Here is a 23,247-nt window from a genome sequence, read left to right as displayed (position 1 = left end):
CACCATGGGGGGAAAATTGTATTGTATTAAAAATTGTATTGTATTAAAGTACCCGGACCCCGAGAAAAAACCTACAGGATTGGATGAATTGCTGTGGTTTAGCATACACAAATTCTAGACAATTTGGCCGGCTCAGTTTTGATTTATCCTCATTCAGGTATTTGCAATCTCTAGGAGCTGTGTAATGTATCTTTAATTGTTTCAGCATTTATATAAGGCACTCTGGACATGAACAGTCAGAACTGTGTTCTTGGTGTGCATAAATGTCAAACCTTTGGTCAATCAAACCTGTATAACCAACTTCCAAAGTACTTATTTCCTTTATAAAATCCTTATAAGATGCAAATTAAAATGATTTACCTAAAATTTGAATGATAACAATGATATATCCCAGGTACTTTTTATTCAATATTAATAACAATAAACTTTAAGAATGAATACAAAGTTTCAATGTTTGACAAAAAACACACAAAGTGTAAATGTTATGTGCTCTTTTATCATCGTGGGAATTGATTATAGCTCTAAATAAATATTGAAGTTTTTTTTTTTTTGTGAATCCGTATAACTTTATCTGTACGCCCGTATACTATGTTTATTGAATCAAATCCGTACATTCTGTATAAAGTTGACATGGGTGTGCATTACGATCTCAACGAAAGCTTCACTGAATCGATTCTTTAGAACAAACTCGTATGCGTGTGAATCAATTTACTTGATTCACTCTTGACTCAGAATCTACGGAAACCTTATTTGTATTCCTGTTTTCAAATTGTAAACAATAATCACACTTTCATGCTGCATGAAATTAAAGTATGAACTTTCCTCAAACCATTACGTGTGCATGAACTCAACAAATGCAGTCCATGTGTCTGTATCGATTCGCTTGATCGAGTCATTTATGTTTCGTCCCGAAAAAGATCCGAATCGTTTGTGAATCTCATCACTGTTAGAGATCCTCTTCCCTTAACACAGAATGGAATCGTCAGAGGAAAAATCTGCTTCTTAATCAATTAGTTTCAGCTAATTGATTAAGAAGCGTTTGGTGAGTAGATCATCTGTATTTTATTTTTTATATTCATTGTGTGTTGATAGTCCGAAACTTGTAACTGGAAAGTTATCAGGAAAGTCACGAGTGGTCTGCGAGGTGATCTCTGAACAGGTCCGCGAGCACTCTACAAGACTATTAATGTGTTTTAATAATTAATAGTGCAGCTATTAATGCAGTTTCATGTCTAGAGCTTATAAATGATGAAGACGAAGTATGTGACGGCAAAATTGTGATGAACTCCAGTTCCCATAATGCTCGTGAACTGGGCATGCGCACTGGATAAAAGAAAAAGCAGCTCTTTAGGGCAAAACTCTCGTCTCATCAGATTTGGGCAGTAATTCTATGCGTTCAGACCTCAAATAGTGAAATAACTGTACAAGCAAATAGCACACAAAAAACATTTTAAAACATTCACTTAAATTAAACAGACATGGTAAAAACAGAAGAAATATATTTAAGGCTTAGAGTTTGATTAATTCAGCCAAATCAAATATCACTTTCAGATTTGAAGATATTTATCAGGAATCATTTTTAAAATATTGAGTATTGTACCACTTCCTGTTTAAAGGCATAATAAAAGGCATCAAATATATTTACCCTACATGTGAATGGAAATGCCGAAAGGTTTAATGTTTAACCTAATGTTTAATGTTGATCTAAAACATTTTAAAACTGATCGTCTAGTGGTATTTTTATTAATCATATGTAATTCTAACCTTTAAATATCCTATATACTCCTGTTTCTGACGCATTTTAGCGAAATGTGGACTTGTCTTGTCTGGGAAGCATGAAATTAGTTCAACAGCGAGCTAACCCGCTCTTTACTTCATTTTTGACATCTCATCTCATTATCTGTAGCCGCTTTATCCTTCTACAGGGTCGCAGGCAAGCTGGAGCCTATCCCAGCTGACTACGGGCGAAAGGCGGGGTACACCCTGGACAAGTCGCCAGGTCATCACAGGGCTGACACATAGACACAGACAACCATTCACACTCACATTCACACCTACGGTCAATTTAGAGTCACCAGTTAACCTAACCTGCATGTCTTTGGACTGTGGGGGAAACCGGAGCACCCGGAGGAAACCCACGCAGACACGGGGAGAACATGCAAACTCCACACAGAAAGGCCCTCGCCGGCCCCGGGGCTCGAACCCAGGACCTTCTTGCTGTGAGGCGACAGCGCTAACCACTACACCACCGTGCCGCCCCCATTTTTGACATTTTTTGAATAATTGTCGTCCTATTATAATATAAATAATATTTTGAATAATTGTTCCGTAGCAATATGCTCTGTCTCTTTCTCAGTCAGCATTGAGATAAGGGCTCCCAGACTGTTACAGATAGCTATAATATAAACAAATAACTCATGCAAGAACAGCAGGCAAGGACAGCCACAGAAATCTGCAATGAGCAGAGAAAATCATTATTTTTGGCACTCTCTCACAATAATAAATTCAATAAGTCATCTCTTTATATTATTAGGTAAATTCCATATACATAAAGTCAAAATGTCCAAGACAACCAATTCTCATTCCCATTAATACTGTTAATTGAATTAAAATTGTATTTTGAGTCTCTGTCACATATCGAATCCAACAAAGAGTGCTTATCAGCTATTCAATTTTATTCAAATTACATTCAGTGAAATTGTTTGTCATTTCAATTTGCCCTGTTTTTTATCTCCTTATCTTTCTTTAAACTTATTGCTACTTATGAGGCTAAGCTTAAACATGTTCCTCCTAATTTCGAACTATTGATATGAAATGCTCTGATTAACTGTTTGCTTCATACTTTTGCCTTTAAACAGAGGATATGGAATGGATAGGCTTTTAATGTATTTAGTTAACCATAATTTTTTTCAGCAAGAAACAGTTAACAAACGTTTACGTGAATAACTTTTTGTTTATAAATCAGAGACTTGGGTTTATCTTTGTTTAACCATTAAGAAAAAACTTCATAAATTATCATGATTATGATACATTGGCTTGTATAAGTACTCATTGTCCTTGAACCTTTCCGCATTTTGTTGCACTGCAACCTGGAACTTAAATTGACATGAAACTATTCATGTGCATCCTGTTTATAATAAGCAATACCTCTCTCTCTGGATCCATGTCATCCTACAGTCTCTTCTCGAGCAAGGCGTGGTGAGACACTTTACACAAGATTTACATAAGATTAATGAATTGATTGTTTCTTCTGTAATATCACAGATTCCTGCCATTAATGATCTCTGTTCTGCCTTTTTTTCCACGCACATGAGGAAATAGCGTTTGGACTCAAGGTTTCATTTGACTCTCCTGCTGTTTTTTTTTTTCAGCTGTAATTCATAACGCGCTCTGTGACCTTCTCCCTCCCTCAGGACTCTGTGGTCTGTGTGTTCTGGTGTCTGCTGAGTCACCAGAAATCTGCCAAGACACTGACACTTGCGCCTGCTCCAACATCTGGCGCATAAGGGCTTTATTTGAACTTTTGAACTTTCTCAAGGCTGTCATTCTAGACACAAAACCTCCTCCACTGCAACATCCTTTGACCTGGACTGACGCTATGGTGGTCGCTTATCACTCCCTCAAAAGCACCCTTTGTTCCGCCCCTGGGTTACCTGCTCACTTCAAGCCCTTCCACCTCTATGCCTGTGGACACCGGGGCACAGCCTCTGGGGAACGTGTGTGTGTGTGGGGGGGGGAATGCATCATTGTGCATTTTTATCCAAAACATTAAAACATTAGACATTGTTGCTCAAGGCTTACTTGCGTGTCTGGGGGCTGTCTCCGCATGTGCTTTGATGGTTTGATGGTTGTAAAATTGACAGACCCATTAAATTCATTTATCAGTAATTTAATAGATAATTAGATTAACATATGACTATTTATTCTCTGTTCTACTAACAATCTCGAAGTTCGTGTCACATCCTCTTTTAATAATGTAGGTCGCGCTCTCGCACGCCTCCTTAATTCTCGGGATGATACTTGGGATGACATTGATATTGTCTGTCTAAAAATCGTACATACTACTAGTATCAGGTCTGATCTCTTCCCTCCAGCCATCTAGGGATGGGGGAAGTACTCTTTGTTGATGGTTCTTGTTCTAAACCCTCAGACGGTTCTTGTTTTATTATTTATAATATTATCACACCTCTGTGGTTATTCTGTGTGTTCAGTCAATATCAGCCTGATATTCTGCATGAGACATACGCTCTTTCTTTCTCATTTGATTTTTGTCATCTCGATTATGGACAAATTCTCTAAATGGGTAGAAGTCTTTCCCTGTTCTCGAGAGAACACGAAGGTAGTTACTCGTTTTGATACCTAGTTATAATAATAATAATAATGATAAATAAAATAAAATAATAAGATAATAAAATAATAATAATAAAATAATAAGAAATCAATAATAATTATTGTTATAGTTATGGGGTTTCAAATGCCATAGACTCAGACAAGGATACCCGTTTTACCCCAAAAGTCACACAAAACCTTTGTAAGCATCTCTAAACTAAACTGGTGTTTTCACATTCCTCAATCCTCTGGTATCGTAGAACGTACTAATCGAACATTGAAAGACAAATTAATTAAGGTCATGCAGGAGACAGATTTGGTTCTGTAATCCATAATTAATTCTGGCTGAAATTCGTGTGACACCAAGAAATTATTCTCCCCTGAAAGAAGGGAACTCCGGCTCCGGGTACCTCTGATTTGAAAATGCATATGGATGAGTATTCTGCAGCCCTTTAGATAAGTTGCATAAAATTTGTACCAAGGTCAATAATACAATATTATCTCCACCACACACCCCTTTCACGTGGGAGACAGGTGCTGGTGTGACTTTTTAAAGTAATGATTTGGACAATTGAGAAAACAATATAATGGGCCTGCAGACATAGTCGCCATTACTTTTGCTGCTGTTTTAACTGATCTTTTTCCACAGTGGATCCATGCCACTCAATTGAAGAAGGCTCCATAACAAAGTTGTGTTATAATAACAAGTTTGCTGCTATTAACGCTTTTTGTGTCCCTATCTAGTCTCCCTCTGGCCAGTTTTCTCTCTCTGTCTCTCTATTTCTGAGCTCTACACAGATTCGACTGAGAATCCTCAAGACATTGTGAACAAAGAGGGGAAGACATCTTGTGCCCCATTTGGAACCAGTCATCCTCACTACAACCATGACAGTCCTCATCACGGGTTTCGTGGCTTCATTGTTGCTCGGGGCAGGGCTACCCGCCCGAGCCTTCGTGACTGCTTCATCTTTGCTCGGGGCAGGGTTACCCGCCCGAGCCTTCTGGACCACTTCATTGCTCGGAGCAGGGTTACCCGCTCGAGCTGGACTTCGAGACAACATCTTCTGGACTAACTTCACTAACTGGACTGCACAAGCGCACACCACACGAATGTGTTATGTCTTTCATCTGATGCCGTTTTCTACTATTATTACACATCTCTATGCTCTGAAACTCTGTATTCTTACAGGACTCTGTTCTCACTATAGGTCGATATGCCTTCTAATTTCATTTTTCCCTCACTGTTTTAGAACAAATTACTCTGAAGGAAGTAGCGTGTATCTGGGAATTAAGAGGTTTTGAGTTTCTCTAAGCTCCGGTGAGGTGGGACGAGGGCTGATTGGGCATGCCCGCCCTCTGAGCACCAATATACGTCAAGAAGGGCAAAGATTAACTCAGGATTAATTCTCGATGTAATCACATATATGATCATGAGGATGCTAGGATTTGATAATAGTGATACTATTATCAAAGGGGGGGATTGTTAGGTTAAATTTTATTATATGTAGGTTAAATCAAGATATATGTAGACATATGTAAGTTTAGTTAAGAATTCAGCGAATTATTCTGTGTCAAAATTATATTAGTTGACCTTATGTCTCGGCTGGACATTGTTTGGGAACATTTTGTTTATTTTTTGATATGAATGTGTATTTTGAAAAGAGAAGTGTCTGAAGGATTCATCAAGGTCTGTTTTGGTGTTAGATCGACTCACACACACTCTGAAATGGTAGAATTAAAGTTCATGTTAATTCACTAGGTTATAGCTTCTTAAAAGCTTGAAATATACTATGGTAGTGATTTGGATCCCATAATTAATGAATGCATTCCGTGATTAATGTTAGTTTTATAGTTCTAGATTAGTTTCATAATGACATTATAATTATAATTAAGATCTTATGATTCTAAGGGGTTTTTTTTAGTTTAAGTAAACCTAATTTAGTTATGAGTTTAATCCTGTTAGTTGTTTAATTGTTCTCTCTCTTTCAGACATACTCATTGTTCTTATGTTTAAATTGTTCTTATTTTTTATGTTTATTTTCTTATAACATTCCTTGTTTTAGCATTATTAAAGACATTATTTGTTATTTTGCTTATGTTGATGAAATCAAGATGTAATTTACTGACTTAACACACATTCATGTGTTAAGAAATTATGTTAATTATTAAGATCCTTTCTGTGCAAACTAGTGTCTTTGACCTTCTCCGTAGACTAGACATTATCTGTGTTTAGACATTCCATGCTATAACCATAATATTGATCATAAGCCAAGACTCTGATATCTATCTGTACCTTACTGTCAGCAAAAATGTTATTATTGATTCAAGATCATTACACACTTCCACATAGACGCACACCCATCACACACACACACACACATGAAGACAAAACATAAACACAGACACTATAAGACGTTTTCAAAAATGTTTTCATTTTGACGAAGTGACTGTGCGAATAAACTGGCATGTGAAGCCTCTCTGGTTTTCCCCTGTCTGTTTCTATCGTTCTATCATTCGTCCCGGATCCGAGGGTGGCCCACGAAGGAATCGGGGTCTCTTTCTGGGTGAACCCCAACACTGCCATTGGTAAAACAACTGCCATTGGTAACACACACAAAAACTTTTGCCTAGTAAATTCAAATATCAGATATCACTGTACCATCTGCTGTGCTACTTCCAGGATGGAAGAGAACACAAGGGTAGCGAAAAAAGAGCATTGACTACATCACAGCCAGCTAGCCAAGTTTTCCGGTGGTACCAGTTCTTGTTAAAACCTCTTGAGTAGGTCTTCTCCCCCTTCGTAGACACTTGCTTGATGTTTAAATTCAGTCTAGGAGGTCCTAGCTGTTTGACTGCCGTTTTCTCCTCATTGGTATGACGACTAAAGGGAACTTCTTTCAGAGACGCTATCGTATTGTTGCACTCAACACTCGCCATCTTCTTCATAGAATGTTCACACATTTCCCGCGCAAGTTGCGTTTTCCAGCCCAAAATTATGTTCAAAACCCGCCAAAATGCACTTGAAACCGCCCAATCTGGCAACACTTGCGCGGCGCAACAGGCGTATGACGTAAGCACACTGCTTGTGCGAGCACATAAAACCTAATAGAAAATGCATTGGGAGTATGATTTTTGGAAAAAAACGTACGTACCATTACTGTCAATGGGAGATTTTGGGGCAAATCTGAACCTGACAGAAATCGCCCCAAAAGGGCATGGCTACACCAGGCGTGACCTTAGCCTGATTGGACAATGACATTACTGTTGCTGTGGTAGTAGGAGTAGATAAAAAAAAAATCTCCCTCCCTGTTTGGGAGTGCGTCGCCCAAATCGCCCCTATTAACGAGCCACCAGTGCTTTAAAACAAACAAACAAACAAAAACCCCACCCCTCTACGTTTTGCATATATGTGAACCTGCTTGGAAAAGGTACAGTGAAAAAATTGTAGACATCTGTGAAGCAATCGTGAATGTGTCCATTTTGATATATTTTTTAAAATGGGCATTGCTAAGGACTTTATATAGTACAACCCCAATTCCATAAATTTCAGACACTGTGCAAAACGCAAATAAAATGCAGAATATAATGATTTGCAAATCTTGGAAACCCTACATTTCACTGAAAATAGTCCAAAGACAATAGCAAATCTTGAAACTGAGCAATTTTATTGTATTTTGAAAAATATATGCTCATTTTGAATTTGATGTCAGCAACACGTTTCAAAAAAGTTGGGACGGGGCATGTTTACCACGATGTTGCATCACCTCTACTTTTAACAATACTCTGCAAACATTTGGGAACTGAAGAGACCAATTGCTTTAGCTTTTGAGAGAGAAATGTCCCATTCTTGCCTGATATACAATTTCAGTTGCTCAACACTTTGGGGTCTCCTTTGTTGTATTTTGAACATCGTAATGCGCCAAAAGTTTTAAATGGGAGAGAGGTCTGGACTACAGGCAAGCCAGTTTAGCACCCAGACTCTCTTACTATGGAGCCATGCGGTTTAAATGTGTAGAAAGCAGTTTGGCATCATCTTGCGGAAAGAAGGAAAGCCTTCCCTGAAAAAGGTTTTACCTGGATGGTAGCATATTGCTCTGAAACGTGTGGATGTAATTCAGTATTAATGATGCCTTCCCAGATGTACAAGCTACCAACGTCATGTGCACTAATGCACCCACATACCATCACAGATGCTGGCTTTTGAACTGTGCACTGAAAAGCCGGATGGTCCCTCTCCTCTTTAGCCTGAAGGATGTGGTGTCCATGATTTTTAAAAAGAATTTCTACTTTTGATTCGTCAGACCTCTGGACAATTTTCCACTTCACTTCAGTCCATCGTAAAAGAGCTCGGGCCCAGAAAAGGTGGCGGTATTTCTGGATATTGTTTATAACTGGTTTTGATTTGCATCTGTGGATGCAGTAATGAACTGTTGTCACAGATTATGGTTTTCTGAAGTGTTCCTGAGCCCATACAGTAGACACGTGTCTGCTTTTAATGCAGTGTCGCCTGAGGGCCTGAAGATCACAGGCATCCAATGTCCGTTTTCAGCCTTGTCTCTTGCATACAGAGATTTCTGCAGATTCTGTGACTCTTTTAATGATATTATGGACCATAGATGATGTGATCCCCAAATCCTTTGCAATTTTATGTTGAGGAACGTTATTCTTAAAATTCTTGCACTGCTTGCTCACAGTCTTTCATAGAATTGTGAACCCCTCCTTATCTTTACTTCTGAGAGACTCAGCCTCTCTGTGATGCTCTTTTTATACCCAGCCATGTCACTGACCTATTGCCAATTAACTGAATTAGTTTTTTTTAAGCATTACACAATGTTTTTCAGTCTTTTCTTGCCCCATTCCAACTTTTCTGAAATGTGTCTTTGTATAATTTTCAATTAAATATAGGGTTACCATGATTAGCAAAGATCATATTTTGTTATTTACATTTTACACACACTGTCCCAAATTTTTGGAATTGGGTTTATAAACTACCCAAGCAGATTTCTTCATTTCTGACTTTTTAAGAAACGTTAACTCTGACTACTTCAAATACTCATGTCTCAGCAGTGTATTTGTCGAATTTCTTGATCTATTCATCATGGGAAAACATTTTTAAAAGGTCTTTCATGAAAACACAATCACTGAATCTTGAAAACAATAATGGGTGGGCAGAGTTTTAGCTAAAATTTCAGATTACCATTTAAAAAAAAGGAATAGAAAAAGATATCTTAACTTGACAAATTTCCATGTCAAGAGCTGTTGGTTTTATTGTTAGGGCATTTGTGTTTCCAAAACAATCCTGAATGAATAAAGGTCCTTCCAAATTGTCCACAATGATAGGGCTTCTGTTTTTTATGAATCTGCAGGTGGCTGTGGAAGGCACTTGGGTGACGAAAACTCTTCCCACACTGTCCACAGTGATACAGCTTCTCTCCTGTGTGGATACGTTCATACTGTTGGAGATGACTCTGCTGAGTAAAATTCTTCCCACACTGTCCACAGTGATACGGCTTCTCTCCTGTATGGATACGCTCATGATAATGGAGATGACTCAGACCACGAAAACTCTTCCAACACTGTCCACAATGATACAGTTTCTCTCCTGTATGGATACGCTCATGATAGTGGAGATGACTCCATCAAGTAAAACCCTTCCCAAACTGTCCACAGTGATGTGGCTTCTCTCCTGTGTGGATATGCTCATGCCGTTGGAGATTACTCCGACAAGTAAAACTCTTCCCACATTGTCCACAGCAATATGGCTTCTCTCTTGTGTGGACACGCTGATGCTGTTGGAGATTACTCCGACAAGTAAAACCCTTACCACACTGTCCACAGTGATGTGGCTTCTCTCCTGTGTGGATACGCTCATGCAGTTGAAGATAACTCTGAGAAGTAAAACTTCTCCCACACCGTCCACAGTGATACGGCTTCTCTCCTGTGTGGATGCGCTCATGCTGGTGGAGAGTACTCTTCCAAGCAAAACTCTTCCCACACTGTCCACAGTGATGCGGCTTCTCTTCTGTGTGGATGCGCTCATGCTGTTGGAGAGTACTCCGACAAGTAAAACCCTTACCACACTGTCCACAACAATACGGCTTTTCTCCTGTATGGATACGCTCATGATAGCGGAGATGACTCCGCTGAGTAAAACGCTTCCCACACTGTCCGCAGTGATATGGCTTCTCTCCTGTGTGGATGCGGTCATGCTGTTGGAGATAACTCTTAGAAGTAAAACTCCTCCCACACTGTGCACAGTGATACGGCTTCTCTCCTGTGTGGATATGCTCATGCTGTTGGAGATAACTCTTAGAAGTAAAACTCCTCCCACACTGTCCACAGTGATGCAGCTTCTCTCCTGTGTGGATGCGCTCATGCTGTCGGAGAGCACTCTGCTGAGTAAAATTCCTCCTACACTGTCCACAGTGATACAGCTTCTCTCCTGTGTGGATGCGCTCATGCTGTCGGAGAGTACTCTGCTGAGTAAAACTCTTCCCACACTGTCCACAGTGATGCGGCTTCTCTCCTGTGTGGATACGCTCATGTTGTTGAAGATGACTCTGCTGAGTAAAATTCCTCCCACACTGTCCACAGTGATACGGCTTCTCTCCTGTGTGGATACGCTCATGCCGTTGGAGAGTACTCTTAGAAGTAAAATTCCTCCCACACTGTCCACAGTGATGCAGCTTCTCTCTGATATGGATGCACTGGTGATATTTTAATTGGCGACTCTTCATAAAACTTTTCCCAGAATCTGAGCAGTGGTACACCTGGAAAACAATGAAATGATTCAAGATGCTTCACTCACATACACATTATATACACATATACACAGAGAAAGTGCGAGAAAGAGAGAAAGACTATTACTTGGTTGCACAAAGATACCGATATGAAGTTTATCTTCGAGTAGTGAATGTATCACGCAGAGTGAACAAGTGATATTTTTCAGCATAAGAAAACAAGCTTCATCACTGTGGGTGCATTCAGTTAATTATTGATATTAAGTGATCAATCTCGTTAAATCAGTCTCATTAAATTTTGAAGGTCAATAATTAAAATGAATCAATCCCATTGAATCGTTTACTTTGACTCATTTGAGTCATACCATAGAATCACTCATTTGAAGTGAATCGTTCAATGAATCATTTAGTGAATCGTATAGTGAATCGTTCAATGAATCATTTAGTGAATCATACCATTAATCCTGGTGCTTAATAATAAATTACCAAACAGCTAGATTATGGTATATTTCCAAATTATTACAATCACCACATTACATAACTTTTATATGCACCCTTTTGAATTCTTTGAGGGATTGGGGACTTCAGATATTGTTCACACAAATAAAACAGTTTGTTTAATAAATGAATTTATTATACAAAGATAAAAATAATAAATCAATATATACAAGCAGTGAGGTATATATATATATATACACACGTGTGTGTGTGTGTGTGTGTGGCGCCTAGCTTGTTGCTAGCTCAAACAAAGGAATGTTATCTAAATAGAACAAAGGATTAGCTCTGTTGCTAATGTGTGCTTGTGTGTGTGTGTGTGTGTGTGAGGGACTTGACCATGTGTTTAGCCTCATGTAGCTAACTACACGTGGTGGAGGCCTAGATTAGCCTTGTGTTGCTAGTGTGTGTTTGTGAAAGGCCCTATGGCCTAGCTAAAGTGTGTTTGTTAGGCCTGGTGAGGCCTACTGAGCACGTGTTGCTAAAGACAAAGGGAAGCTGTCTAAAGTGTATCAGGCCTGGTCAGGCCTGTTGAGCACGTGTTTTCTCAGTAACAAAAAGATTCCACACTCATAACATTACCAAACTCACTGAAACCTTGATAAGGTCAAAATGTATGATAAGGAAATTAAAGTGTTAGTCAGAGAGGAGCATGCGCAGCCTATCTATTAAACAACTGAGAGAACATAGAACCAAAATAAATCCACACGCTGCGTGTCTAACACTGTAACAGATAAACCTGGGTTTAAATTCACACTATTTCAAATAAAAGCAAATTCCTAAGACTATCCTAATTATGCCCAAATGCCAAAATCTTACTTAATCCTGCCTTTAGCAAGATGTGAAGATGTTCACCGTTGCAGAGCTTCGCTGTTCATGAAGCATGTGAGCCGCCCGTGTAGAAAGTGCAGAGTCTTCTTGGGTCCGGCGGAACACTTGGGTGGTTCCCGTGGAAAGCGGAGGACTCTTGGTCCGAACTTCAGCGTTCGTGAGAAAAAGTCTCTAATCAGAATGAGATGCACAGCGCTTTTGAGTTAAAAAGGATTCAATCGCTTCTTAACTTTTAACTGCCTGGGCTGCAGTCATGACGTCACTTCTAATACGAAGACACCAGTTGTAACTCAGGTTGAGTTTAAAGATCGCGCTATTCTGGACTTTTACCTTGGCCAGTGCTTAGGCACAGAATGCGCTGGATGGTGAATCTTGCAAGAAAGAAAGAAAAAGATGTCTTTTTGGTGGAGAGCATCTCTTTTGTGCGTCTAGACTCCTTGAAATCCGGACGCGAGAGACAAAGAGCGGAACTTCCGCCTGGACTTATGCCTTCCTGGAGGATGATGTAGATGGTCACGTGGAAGAGGACTGGGACTTGTAGTCCCCAGAGACAAAATGGCGGCATGATACCTACATCACGCTACCATGAAAATGTTGTATCAAAGACATATGCACAAAAAATATTCAATTTAATCAAAAGAATTTAAATTTTGAACCAGGTCACCATATTGTCAACAAGCCAAGTCAGCAGGAAAACACTGGGAGTGAAGATATTGGCAAAAGTCACTCTGATCCGCACTGTATTTTGGATGAAAAATTTGTGTTTTTCAACAAGAATCTAAACTTCATACCTTCAAGCCAACATGATTTTTTTTTTTTTTATTATACAGACACAAAGTACCCAAATTTATCAAAACAATTCATTGATGCCCTCACAAGTGACATATTGAGAAATGTGTCACGGTTGGAGTTCTCCATGTTCCCGATGTTGTTTTACCGCATTTTTTTTTTCATGCAAACGGTGTTATAGATTTCCATTATATGGCTTCTGCATGATCAAGTCAGCACACAAACATTTTAGAGTTCCAAGCATTTGTTTTCCTGCATAAAATTAAATGTTACAAAAAAGTTTGTGTCTGAGCAGCATATTCCATAACAGAGCACTTTTCAGATTAAAAAAGAAAAAACAATGAAGGCTACTGGGTTTTGCTGCAAAATTAAGAAGCGAGTGTGACAGTCAAAAAGTGTCCAGAAGAACTGTGGCTGCAAGATGCTCAGTCAAACCTACAACTCCTTTCTTCATCAAACTGCACTCATTGTACCTGAGGGTTTTTTTCCTCTTTTTTTTTTATAAACAAAGGATTGTCTTACACCAAACATTGACCGTTTTATTATTATGGCTTACTGCTGTTCATAGTATTTTTATTTATTTTTTTTAAATGTTGGAACATTTTATTATTTTTGAAGCCGTTTTTGGTCAACATAATTTCTTTACACAGTACTACACACACACAAGCCATAAAATTCAAAACACTGACATGTAAATTGAATTACATGGAGTTTGTTGTTACAGTGGCACATGTCAAGGGGTAGGATGTATTTAGCAGTAAGAGAACAGTCAGTTCTCAAAGTTGGCGTGTTGGAAGCGGGAAAAATGGGCAAGCGTAAGGATCTGAGTGACTCTGACAAGGGTCAAATATTGTAATGGTGAGATTATTATAATAATAATAAAAAAACTCAGATTTGCCTCCAACACAGAGGACGTCCTCAAAGTGCCAACAGTGACAGTACCTCCTGAGGAAGCTTAAAGCATAGACGCAGAGCCATGGCCTCACTTTCGTTTATAAATGCCTCGAGACCTCAAGAATGGCACAGAAAGTTTTAAGTGTTAACAATAAATCTAATATAGTAATTTTTATGATTAAAGTGATTTATATAGGTAGAGGTCTGAGTGAATGACCTTGACATCTGTGACGTCACAGCAGGAAGTCTATTGGTCTCATCGCCATTTCCGCTATACTAAAACACAGTTGACTGCAACTCCGATCCTCCATTTTGAGCTAATTTATCCCCATGCCACGTAGGTGTGTTGCTGCACCTGCCAGCAACATGACAGAAGGTGGATTTACGTTGCATTCATGGGCCAAGAATGTTCAAAGTGCAAAGATTTGGTCGCGTTTTGCGAGAAGTTCACGGGCACATTGGGCACCTACGAAGTGGTCTCTCCTCTGCTCTGCACATTTTACTGAAGACCTCTGATCTGTTGAGGAGCATTCTAGCTCTTAGAGGTTAGTCAGAACTCAAATGTGCTCTTTAGCTCATACACACACACTCTCCCTTCCCTATCTTTGGGCAGGGAATCTCGCCATCATAGAGGATGACGATGACTAGGAGCTTGGCCCTCCCGCATGCTTTGCTGGCGAACACCCCAACAATCACTGCCTCACCCATCACTGCCTCTGGGATGCCAACCGGTGCCAGCATGTGCTTTAGACTGGTTTGGGCTCCCCGCCACCTGCACCACCCACATGGTGCAATCTCCCTACACTCCCTGTTCTCTGATTTTTGATTAAATCACATCACTGTTTGCACTGAAGACTGGGTTTGTGCCCTTGCCCCCCCTTTGCAGCAGGAGCGTCAAACAAGTTATTTTAAAAATCCACTTTTAATGATCAAAAATGCAGTAAAATGTGGTCAGCTGGTGATACCCTAGATTTACTAGTGTACACTAAGTCTCTAAAAAGACAAAGTCTGTTGTAGACTACATGCTTAGATTTAAAGAAACTATTTAAAGTAGCCTGTTGAAGCTAAATACTGTATTGTGGTTTGTGAGGGAATGAGACTTCCTGTATGAGATCAGCCAGCCAAATACAGTGTAAGAAATAAAGCTGGACCGGCAGAACCGGTAATTTTCGCATTTGTCTGTCTGTATTTCAAAAGCATCAAACCAGATGGCCCATGAAAAATTGAAAAAAGATACAGGTCTAATCTACTCCTAATTTTCTTCCCAATGTTACACCGGGCAAATACATTACGTTGTAACACGGCCTGTGAAACGGAGGCCCCCACAGGTCTGAATTTAAAAAGTCATAACTTGGCCACCAATTGTCCTCGCCACAGCAAACTTTACAGGCACTTCCTGCTCCCAGAGCCCTTTCCAACCAGCCCGGGCACGGCCATGGCTCAGCCTGCTATGTGCCCCAGAGCCCCCGAAAAACATTAACTCGAGCCTTGGCTTGAGCCAGCCTTTAAAATTTCATAACTCTACCACACAAAGTCCCAGCCCCACCAAAATTTACAGACACATCCCACTCCCTGAGACCTTTTGGAGGAAAGCAGGCACTGCCAGATCTGACATCAGCAGCACGAGCCCTGGCTACAGCCATTCATGTGCACGAGGATTTAAAAATTCATAATTTGGCCAGCGAAAGTCCTAGCTCCACTAAAATTTACAGGCACCTTCCTCTCCCTGAGTGGCACACTCAATAAGACAATAATAATACACTCAGTATTCACTGTTTTTATTGCACGATGCAGCTGAACTCGTGCTTTAGGGTTGACAGTATCTGATTGATCTAGTCAGCTGATTAAGAGTTCAGTTTACATGTAAATTTGCAGTACAGTATTAAGTGCCAAACTGCCAATCAGTGGTTATTAAGGGCATTGTTTTTCAATCATAATAAGAATGACCGTCATAGTCAGGATGTAGATTTATATTTTAAGAATTTTTTCTTTTTTCTAAGTTCTAATGCAGCAAATTTTAGGATGAATGCCAAATATTACTACCATGTCCAATTTTGAGTCACTTTAAAAGCCATTTTGTTCCAGAAGTTACTTGGAATCTCATAGTGTGGTGATTTTATATGTAAATCACACACATAGCTTGATGTAATTCTTAATGTAATTGCATACCTATGTAAACACGCACACATACCTTGATGTAATCACACAAGCAATAATTTGTTTTATGATGACTGTATTTTGATTCAAAGCCGGTCATGTTGAGTTGCTGTAAAGAGTTTATGAAGTTGATTTTACTTCAAAAAGAAATGACAAATAGACTGGTCAAATAAATATTATTATTATTATTATTATTATTATTATTATTATTGTTACAGCACCATGAAAACATGTGTTAAACTAGAATAACCTTAAACCAGAATAAAGCCCTATTTAGAGGAATATTTTTAGTTTGCCCAGGGTGGTCCATCCTTGCATTAAGACAGTGCAGTCTGGCCTTGGAAATGTTGGGAGAGCAAGACTAGGATGCATCCTTGGCTAGTGCAGACTGCCACTGGAAATATTGGTGGAACGCTATAAAAATGGATGATTTGTGACTTGGAGCGAGAGCATTCGGCAGACTGACTCAGCTTTTGTTCATTAATTTAATAAGTCTAAACTTTTTTGCAACCTCTGAATTACTTTTGCTTGGGAGAGAGTTTCCGCAACGTACTATTGGGTGACCCTGAAGTGATTTGGAAGAAGCCTCTTGCCTCACTGCACTTGGGCATCTGAACTGCACTGCACAAACAGCGACTGCAACAAAAAGGTGAGAAATTTTTTGCTACTAATCTGATCTATAAAAAGTTTGCGCTGTTGTGGTTTTGGCTCCAAGTGTGGTGGTAAGAGAACTAAAAGTCTCCAAATTTGAGCAACTTTTAAAAGTGGAAACATTTTTGTGAAACACAGTCATTCTGAGATTGAAAGGGAAGATGGCATAGGTTTTGGCTTTTGTGGCTGTTGTGCATTTTGAGAGATTTTCTACTGGCTGATTTTCCCTAAACATCCCTAGTCTTTCCAAAGAGTTGCAGAAAAGTTCTTGTTGTTTATGAGAAAAAGCCTCTAAGGAAGAGAGGTTGCATGTAAAATCCTGCAATACTGCTTTATTTTGGGATAAATAAAGGGCTGCATGAAGTTTAAAGTTTTGTGAAAGGTACTGCCTGTGTTTGGCATATGGTACATGTGGATGCGATGCTATACGTAAGAGCTCTGGACAGACAGGTGTGTGTGTCTGTCTGTCTAAATAGGTAAAGCGCTGAATTGTATTGTTTGTGTGTGTCAGGGAAAAAAAGGCTCCAGTCTCTGAGTGTGCGCACATGCATGCTGCAGCTGTCCTTGTATGTGTGAAGTATTGTCAAGGTGATGTCAGAGCTCAAGCACGTGTGTAAGCTGCACCTTCTGAAACTCCCTTCACTTTGAATCTCACTCTCTGAATTTCTCTCTCTCTCTCTTTCTCTCTCTCTCTCTCTCTCTCCCCCTTTTCTACCTCAGTGGTAATAAAATATTAAATGAGAAAAGAGGAGAGTTGGTTAGCAACAGCAAGTTCAAGCATCTTTGACAGGAAGGGGAGGCGAGAAATGGGGTGGTAGTTCTGGATGACAGAGGGGCCTAAGGTGGGTTTTTTCAGTAGAGGGGTGATGTGGGCTCATTTGAAGCTGGAAGGAAAGTATCCAGAGGACAAGGAAGAGTTGATGAGGGAGAATGTCAGGAGTGATGGTCTGGAGGAGAGACAAGGGGATAGGGTCAAGGGCACAGGTGGTTGGATGCTGAGAAAGCAGGAGCTGGGAGACATCAAAAGTGGAAGGAGGGGAAAAAGCAAAGAGTAAGGGTGAAGAGACAGGGAAGGTGAGGCAGGCATGGTGAAGGAGTTGTGATTTCCTCAATGATCTCCTCAAAAAAGACTGCAAAGTCCTCTGCAGTGATGGAGGACTCAGGTTCAGGTGGTGGAGAGTTTAAGAGAAGGGGAAAGACTGGCAAAGGATTTAAGCGAGGGGGAGAAGGCAAGAGAAGAGGGAGAAATGAAACGGAGGTTATGACAACTGTAACAGTGGACATGGGGGAATGATGAGTGAAGAGGAAGAGGGAGGGAGAATGAAATGAAGTGGTGGTCATATAGATGGAGAGGGGTAACTGTAGGATCTGAGGCAGAGCAGTTTTGGAGGAAGACCAGATCAAGAAGATTGCCAACTTTATGGGTTGGAGGAGAGTTCAGCAGGAGGAGATCAAAGGAATGGAGAAGGGGAAAGAAGGCAGCAGAGTGGAAGGCTTCTAGGTGGAGGTTGAAGTCTCCCAGGAGCATCAGCAGGGTGCCATCTTCTGGGAGGGAGTTGAGTAGGATGTCCAGTTCATCAAAGAAACATCCCATAGGGCCAGGAGGGTGATAAACAACAACGAGAAAAAGGCTAACAGGAGAGGAGATTGAAATGGAATGAAATTCAAAAGAGGAGATGGAAAGGTGGGAAAGTGGAAGAGGTGAGAACTTCCACAACTGAGAAATCAACAAACCAGTGCCACTACCAAGACAACTAGATGGGCGAGTGGTGTAGACTGGGCTCACGGTAACCGATTGCCAAGTCGCCATTGGCGAAAAGTATTTCTGTTTGGCTAAAGAAAAAATGAGTACTTTCGCCATTTTGGAAATAGGAGAGAAGATATGCCAAAGGCAATGACAGAAATACATCCGTAAGACAGAAAATTGTTGATCGTGGTTTTTTCCCCCCCATCGACGGCCGTTTTGAAGAAATGTAAACAAGAGTTGCGCAACTGTAAAGCCTCGCTGTAACGATTGTTTCTATTGGACTGTACGGAAACCATGCAGGGTGGGCTGGACCTATCACATGCACTGACACAGGCGCTTGCAGCAAGTCTCAAATAATTTTATCATGTACTATATGTAGCATACATAGTGATATGTACTATTTCTTAATTACATTTTAGGTTATTTTTCATTACATTATTTAGTAGTCTAGTCTTATTTATTCTAGTCTTAATTTTTGCAATAATTCATCTTAGTTCAGGTTGGTCATTAAATGTCATGTATACGCTATGTATCTTCAAATGACTAAGGCATGTTAACATAAAGGGCAAAGAAAATCTCGAATTGAATATTTTGGCACACACTGGCCATCGACAAATTTATGACTTTACCATACACATTATTCTTTAATTCACATAAGTTATTTATATATATTAAGTAACATATTGGCAAATTTTGACATGTAGGCATAACATCTATTTGGAAAGCAACAGCAACTCCTATGAAAAATAATATGCATCTTAAACATGAATAAATCAAGTTACATCCTGATTAAAAGGAATTTAAAAAAAAACAATACTGTAGAGTTTGCATTAGAATTGGCTAAAATAAAAATTATCATCGTTTTAGTCAAATTTGGCTAAAGAAAATACAATTTGGCTACCAAAAAAAACCCAAACAAACCTTTAGCCAAATGGCGAAACAAAAATATATGTTAGAGTGAGCCCAGGTAGAGATTAGGCGAAGGGGGTAGAGAGGGCTGTAGTTGTTGTAGTCAGGTGAAATCCAGATCACTGTTAATGCAAGGATGTGGAGGGACAGAAGGGAGGCGTGGGCAGAGATTAAGTCAGCCTTCCATGTGGCAGACTGGCAGTTCCATCGTCCAGCAGTGATCCAGAAGATGTCAGCGGAGGTAGCTGAAGGGTAGATGAGGTTGGAGAGGCAACATCCTTGAGACATTTAATTGGGTAGCACTTATGTTAATTGGCTAGCACTTTTAGGGAGACTTTGGATCATAAACAACTTAAAAGGAGCATTAGAAGATTTGATTTACACTGGGCTAGGTTTTGTAAGAGCCCCATGTGTACATCACAAACAGGTATTTAGCCCTAAGGGAGGCGCGGGGATTCAGAGGTGGTGAAGGTATTCATGGGAGGAAGTTAAATAATCCAGGGGTAGAGATTTCTGTAGTGTTAAGGAGAGTTTTGTGGCTGACAGGTAAAAGAACAAGAGCTGCAGAAGGGATACATAAAATAGGCCCGACGCTGAGAAAGGTTCAAGCTAGAATCTTGCCTGACGAGGACTCAATCACACCTGATCATTTAACAAGAGAACAACTGAGAAAACAGGGAGGGGAAATGGCCAATACCCCATTGCAGATGGTTTGTTGAAAAATCCTATAGCTAAGGATAGAATTATAAAATATCACAGAAATGGGCTGAGCGAACTAACAAGATGAGAAATCCGTGGCCTTGGGATTGTTCATTTGAGATAGGTTCGTGTGAGGAGATGGACACTTTGAATAAAAATTACAAGCCAAAAGACCAGAGCAAGAAAAAACTAAAAAAGAGAGAAAAGAGATACTCAACTTCTTTAAGAAAGAAGGAGAAAACTTCTTACAAATCAGTGAAGAAAGTTAGAAAGAAACCATAGGTGCTAAAGAAGGCAACTGGACTTGCTTGAAATTCTTCAAAACGTTTCATTTCTCTTCCAAAAGGCTTCTTTAGTTCTGAGTGACTAGTGGGGAGGTTCCTGGTATTTATCCTCGAGTGGACCAAAAGCAACCCTAAGGAGAGTCGTTGAGGTCACATGGGTCATTGAGCCTCTCAGGCTACATCCACACTACAACGGCAACGAGATGTTATTTAAAAAAATATCGCGTCCAAATGGGCAATGATCAGTAAAATATCAGGTCCATATGGCAACGCAACGCTTGCTGAAAACAATGCAATACACATGCCACACCTCTAGGGGCGCTGTAAGACGGTCCCTTCAGAGACACCAGAACAATAGAAGTAGTAAGGATGCATGCGCATAAACTATTATGCGCAAGACTTCATATTAGCCACAAAGTCAGAAAAATCTGTTCGTAAAATTACATTATAATGACCAAATACAATGAAAAGTATTTTTCCAGTCTCACCTGTGAAAGGTAATCCCATGTGATCTCGTTTGGACGGTAAACCTGTTGGTATAGTTAAACGCAGCACATGAATGAGGCATCTTTATTCTCCGCTTTGACCCATCCAATATGGTGGCGAGGATGACGTATGATTCTACGCGGAAGGCAGCGTCTTTAATGGTCCGGAATAAATTGAATGCTACACGTTGATGGATTAATTTGTTCTTCTACGCCCTTTTTGAGGAATGTATTGTAGGACTTAAACCAACATCGGAAGAGGTGAGATCGCTCCTTTTTTTCCCTATTTTTGCTGGCGGGATTGACTCTGCCCTAAGGGCAGAGTCTCTCACTCTCTCATTCTCTCTCACTTTGCACCATTACACAATAAATATTCACAGTGAAAATATTTTGTAAGCGTGTTTCATGAACCAAGTTATAGGATTTGTTGACAACTCGCATCGAGTTCGTTACACTTCTACCCGGCGTGAAGCACTCACAGTCATGTGGTTGTGACGTCATCGTAAACAAATCCGTTCTACTCATCCAGACGACTTCGCAACAGCAACGTTGCCAGATCTTTCCACTCTGGAACCCGTTCTCAAAAGATTGTGTTTTGGGGCACCCAAAACGCCGGTGCCGTGTGGACGCCAGGCCGAAACGATAAACAATTGTATCGGATTCACCTGAATCCGTTGCCGTGTGGACAGGGCCTCAGTCATCCTGTAGGTGTTGGGATCACTGGAGCCGCAGTGTGAACGGTCTTAACAGCCTCGAGAGTTGTTAGAATGATCTGTGGGTCATTGGATCTCTCTGCCATCATGCGAGTCATTGAAGCCAGCTGAGTCTTGGTGTGGCTGTGTATTCAGTTTTCTTGGAAGCATGCCAAGGACTGCATTGTAGATGGCTAATAAGTCGGGTCCCAGCCCACCTCCTCTGTTCAGAGATGGTCATTCCAGGTTGACAAACATGGCTTCTTTTACTCCTCTTTCAAACCACCGGTCTTCTATGGCTAAAATGCGTACTGTTAGGGCCAGACTAAATTCAAGTCTAGATGCTGTACAGTCATTACGCGCTTATCTTAAAACACTGTGTCTGGCTGTTACTCATACCTGTGTTCATAGATGGTAGAAGAGGCAGGTGGGTAGGGAGAGGGCACATGGTCAGGCAAGCAGGTAGCAGGCAGGCAGGGAGGGGAAAGAGGTAGGTAGCAGGCAGGCAAGTAGGTGGTACACAATGGAGTAAATCCAAATTGTTTGTAATCCACAGGGAGAGGATTAATCCAAAGTATAAATTTCAAGCTTCAATACAAGTTCCAAAAAAGGGTGAAATCCAAGTATTCTAAATTCTATTTAAGTGTAGTTCAAGGTTTAGAGTTAAAGCGGTAAAAAACTATTCAACTACGGCATCTTCCATTGTCTAATTGAGACTGAACACCATGTGGAAGACGCCATCTTTAACTTGACAGGTGACCTAAGGCTATGTCAAAATAAAAGTTCCAGGCTGAAGGCCAGCAAATCTCAAACAAAGTAAGAGTCTAAACCAAAGCAAATTTTAACCAAATTTGGCTCGAACACGTACATTGCAGTCCTGAAACAAGTGTCCTTTGTTATTGAGATGGAGACAGACTGCAGAGTCAAGATGGCGGCTGTTTACATTCCAGCCAGGATTCGGTCACGTGACTGCAAGAGGTCTATAGCCTGGCAACATTGCATGATGTGCGAGTCAGTGTTTATATAGGCTTAAATTCTGTTACTGAAAGTGTGTTATGTTTACAGTGAAGGACTGTGTGCACTTTATTTTTTTTACTTAATACAAGAAATTAATGGATGCCAACATTTTTGCCAAAATGGTATTTTATTTTCCATTGTTTAGGCAGCTTCAGCATCATACTGAGATTCTGTTCAAATTGTTTTTTTTCTTCTATGAAGCCTGAGCCATTTATTTTATTAGTTTATAATTATTGTTTAATTTAGTCTTCAGGAGAGACTGCCTGCACACAGTACTAGTATTAATAGTTTTTTTCTTACATGAAAGCTGAGGCATTTATATTATATTTTAAGGTAACTTCATGTTGTGCTGTGAGGTTCTATGCACTTTAACTTTTGAACCAACAGGTGCATTTGGATAAGTAAAGCCTATTTTTCTGCATTTTTGTAGTCCTAGTAAGTTTTTATACCGGTAAAGATGTTTATAGGACCATTTCTCAGTGTCTTTGTTTTTTTAATCAATAGTTTTTCAGTAATAACTTAATATTT

General features: G+C 40.0%; 1 pseudogene; it reads right to left on the bottom strand.

Moving 5' to 3' along the window:
• Positions 1-23,247, bottom strand: part of LOC132885874 (zinc finger protein 850-like) — a 78,357-nt pseudogene that overhangs the window by 40,576 nt on the left and 14,534 nt on the right.

Source organism: Neoarius graeffei, chromosome 1 (genome assembly GCF_027579695.1).
Source record: "Neoarius graeffei isolate fNeoGra1 chromosome 1, fNeoGra1.pri, whole genome shotgun sequence".
NCBI lineage: Eukaryota > Metazoa > Chordata > Actinopteri > Siluriformes > Ariidae > Neoarius > Neoarius graeffei.
Note: the sequence above shows the minus strand (reverse complement) of the source record. Positions and strands in the feature narration are given on the sequence as shown.